Source organism: Phaseolus vulgaris, chromosome 2, assembly GCF_000499845.2.
Source record: "Phaseolus vulgaris cultivar G19833 chromosome 2, P. vulgaris v2.0, whole genome shotgun sequence".
Taxonomy (NCBI): Eukaryota; Viridiplantae; Streptophyta; class Magnoliopsida; order Fabales; family Fabaceae; genus Phaseolus; species Phaseolus vulgaris.
This window is the reverse complement of record NC_023758.2, coordinates 24,499,233-24,504,106: the sequence shown is the minus strand read 5'-3', so window position 1 is coordinate 24,504,106 and position 4,874 is coordinate 24,499,233.

The following is a 4,874-nucleotide window of genomic DNA, read 5'->3' as shown; positions in this document are numbered from 1 at the left end:
AAAGAACGTGTATATTAAGAGGTTCTGGAAGGATCTATGAAATCAAACAAAGAAACAGAAAAGCAGTACTTGTACGGTTATTAATTGGGCACACATGAAATTGAAATGCTGGGTGCCGTACATCTATATGCCCATTGAATCTCCACCCTTCATTCTTCTATGCGCTGTTTCATTCCTCACCCTTCGATCTCCACTTCTCCCCAATGTGTACTCTCAATCGCTGTCATTCAATCCACGCTAAGATTCAATATGTAAAATATTCATATCTAAGAATCACCGTTCGATATGCTTTGCTGGCTGCTACTGAAATGTGACGTGTGTTGATCTACCGTTGGATCTCCTCTTCTGGGTCATCTATCGGCAACCCCATCCTTGCCAACATCTATATTCCATGCAAGTTACTGCAGTAAATACTCTCTCATATCATTTTTATTAAATATGAATACATTTTAATTTTAATTTTTATTAATCATAAAAAATAACTATTTTTTCTTTATTTGATGGTATTTTCTTAATTAATTTTAAGTATGTATTTTTTTTTCTATGTATCAATTATAAACTCATTTTTCCTATAAATGAAGCGTAGATTTAAAGCTTTTCTTACATTATTCAGATTCCGTATCAGCTGGACCAATGACAACTTGATTTTTAAAAGGGTAACAATAAACACTTTGTTCCACTTTACAGATATAACAAAATATTAATATTTATAATAAAAAAATTAAAAAATAGAAAAAATATCTTTAATAAAAATATAGGCAAAATATAAAATATTAAAATAAATTTCAAAATTACAAAAATTACAAAAATTAAAAAATTAATATTTAGTGGGATGTAGATAGAGTAATGGATGTCAAATAATTATTTTCCGTTTTAAAGTTGGTTTTTTTTTTGTCTTCATAAATCTATGAGATTAGTGGGTGTTTAGGTTTTACATGTAAACTTGTATATTTAATTTAAATATATCACATTGACTGGTGCAAAATCTATGTGAATTAATGGGCTGGGATTCAACTTAAACCCTGGTTTACATTTTACTTTTAATTATATTAAACTACTTAAAATTATTACTATTTTTTTTAATAAAAGTTTTTGTTAATAATCACTATAAAATTTTGACACTCAACTACACTACAAATCAACCACAAACTAATGTAGAATCACATTCAAGTCAAAAACTATTAAAATTTATCTTTTGAATTTGTTTAATAATATATATAACTATACAACTCAGTGACCAAAATAGTCTGAACATCAAGAAAAGCAAAGAAATCACCAATAAATTCATTCACACTCTCACAAAAAATACTACCACAAATAACAAAGAACTCCTAACAACACTATCAATATTTATTTTAACCAAAACATAAAACTCCTAACAATACTATCAATATTTATTTTAACCAAAACATAAAGAAGAAAACTTTCATAAAAGAAAATAGAAAACTATCACTCATACTTAACTCAAGTAAAGTTCACATAAAAAAAATTAAATAATACCTTGTGTTTCATTTTATTTATTAATTATTTATTGTAAATAAAAAAAATTCTTTCAAATGTAAGATACACTTGTAATATATATATTCATTCCTATGTTCGTTACATTATCAATAAATGGTAAATAGACCATTTTATTAAAATAATTAAAAAATGTAAATATTTATGTTTTGACGAATAAATAACAGGATAATAATGAAAGGGTTTTGGAGGTGGCATGGGTGGGGATTTGGGTTGAGTTTTAAAGTGATTTTTTTTTATATTTTATGGTTGAAATTAATAAATATAACATTTTGAAATTTAATATTAATAGTTTATTAAATATTTATAGAAATACTAAATATTTTAGTCTTGGTGATTGGACTTGACAGTCAATCAATAGTAAGCAATAAGTGGATTCGGGCTTTGTTTGTCTTTTGCAGTAGCAGCAACCATAGTGTCACTTTCCAATTAATTTTATTCATTCTATGTTTCAAACTTTTATACACATGTAATTAACTGATTTACTTATTGCATAACATACTCTAAATTGGTTTTCTATAAGAGAAAATTCATTTTGAGTAGGATATTCTAATTGATAAGTTCATCCGTACAAATAACTTTGAAAAAATTATTGTTCAAAAGAGAAAGAATGAAGTCAAGAAATAACAAGCATCATTCTTCTATCCCATACAAAGATAGAGAGAAAATGAGACATTAACCAAGAAGGAAGATATAACATAAGTTTGAAAACCACGGGTAAGTTAAGTACAAATGCTTTTTCTTATTCCTTCTTTTGTGGAAGCTTGATCCATAATGATTTAACTTCACTTTTTTTTTTTCTTGTAAGGACGAATTGTTGTTACATTGAGGTAGTGCTAATAAGACTTGTTTTTATAAGTTACAAAACTAACTTTCTCTTATAGAAAGTTACATGGAAATGACATAATGACATGTGTTACTTTATATTGAATTTTTCTTACAAAAGATTATTTATAAATTTTTCTCAAAAGATTATGTTTCGATTTCACACCTTTTGGTCAGTCGACCTTTGTTTATGATCTCGTCTTTGATTGGAAGTACACGTGGTACTTGCAATAAGTATTTGGTACTTGCAATAAGTATTCAAACGCTTAGGTCAGTTGTGTCTGAATTAAATTATATGTGATAATTAAAATTTTATTATCTTACAAATTAAGAATGTTAATCTATTTATAGTTTTGGTTATGCACCCCTATCTACGGGGAAGATTATGGCAGATCCATGCAAACTCATATCTTCCTAATCATGCTTTAAGGATATTATTGAGTTTTTTAATCGCTAATTATTTCGGCTTTTTATTAGGTTAAGAGATTGATGGATTGATTTTAGTCGGGAGCTATTTTATTTGGTTGGTGTAACAAGGTCTCATGAGGATTTTAGTTTACCACTCTCACTTGTAGTACAAAACTTCAATATGTTAGTCCTCTCAAATTGGTTCGTCAATGATAATGAATAAGGGTGAGCAAAAATCCAAATTACAAAATCCAATCCATAATTATCCAAATCCATATTAGTTTTAATCCATTTAAATGGATTTATCTCAAATCTAAATCCATATTTTTGGATTCTAAATCCAATCCATTTAATTAGATATGGATTAGATATAGATTGGATACATTTTTGAATTATCCAAATTGCATTTTGGGTTGGATTTTGACTTGGCCCGATCCAGGTTGAGCCAAGACAATTCGAGCCTAGGTTGAACAAAGTTGGCCCAAGTCCACGTCGAGCTGAGTCGTCCGGGCCCAAATCGAATCGAGTTGGTATGGACCAAAGTCGAGCCAAGTCATTTTAGACCAAAGTCAAGCCGAGTCAACCCAGGGCCAAGTCGAGTTGAGTGGCCGATATTGAGTCGACCCGAGTCTTTCAAGACGAGCGGGCCCGTGCCTATGTTGAGCCGAGTGGGTCCGAGCCCATGTCAAGCCAAGCAGTCTCAGGCCCATGTCGAGTCGAGCAGGCCCGGGCCAAAGTCGAGCCGGGCAAGCCCGACCTGATGTCGAGTCATCCGGGCCCAGATCGATGTCGAGTCTCCCGGGCCGATCTCGAGCCAAGCAGGCCCGAGCCAATGTTGAGTCGTTCGGACTTGGGCCCGGGCCGATGTCGAGTCCTACGGGCCCGGGCTGATGTCGAGTCCTTCGGGCCCGGGCTGATGTCGAGTCCTTCGGGTCGGGCCGATATCGAGTCGTTCAGGCCCAGGCTGATGTCGAGTCGTTCGGGCTTGGGCCGATGTCGAGTCGAGCGGGCCCGAGCCAATGTTGAGTCGTTCGGGCCCGAACTTATTTCGAGTCGTCCGGGCCCGGGCTGATGTGGAGCTGAGTGGGCCCGGGCCGATGTCGAGTCGAGCGGACCCAGAAGAATGTCGAGCCAAGGGGGCCTGGGCTGATGTCGAGTTGAGAGGGCCCCGACCAATGTGGAGCTGAGCGGGCCCGGGCCGGTGTCGAGTCGTTCGGTCTCGGGTCGATGTCAAGTCGTTCGGACTCGAGCCGATGTCGAGCCGTTCGGGTCTGGGCTGATGTAGAGCCGAGTTGATCCGCGTCCAGGTTGAGTCGGCTTAGGCTCAGTTCGAGCCAAGTTGGTTTGTGTCCATATCAAAATTGATTTAATGTAATTGACAAAATGGATTTAATATAATTAACGAAGTGAATTTAATCTAGATTTAATTCACTTTAAATGAATTTTAAAAAATTTAAATATATTTGATCCAATTAAAATAAATATGAATTTTATTTAGATTTGGATTGGATCTAGGATTTTGAAAACCACCCTAATAATGAACACCATCAGTTTCTTAACCAAATTGATGGCAAAAATGTCACATGGACGGACCAATTTGATGTCATTGTATCTTTTATATTGAAATGTTCATTCAATCATTTCTGTTGTTTGCTGAGGTAGTTTATGATGCTCAATTTAGAAACCATACTCATGCTTACATTTTTTAATGCTCATGCTTAATCTTTGAAGTGCGCGTTTTCTGTATAAGGAATGAATCTCATGTTGTTTTGAAACATAGTGAGGAAATTAGTTGGATAGTGTATGTGCTCCCACTGAAATCGATAAATATAAAAAAAAATAGCAAGCTTGAGAATTTTCAGCTAGTAAGAATATGGATAAGAAATTACATATTTTCGTTCAAGTCAATTGTGAGACATGACACTTAACTCTCACAGTGAGATTCTAATGTCAAATTCATAGAAAAAAAATATTCTTCTCTAAAACACATTGCAAAATTTCTCACTTAGAAATTATCAATAGTTTTTGGATAAGTTTTGAGGTTTCAAATTCATATACATCATGCTAAAATCGCATACTTTTAAGTTATTGAACAGAGAATTGTGTAACCCTTTTTCTTAAAA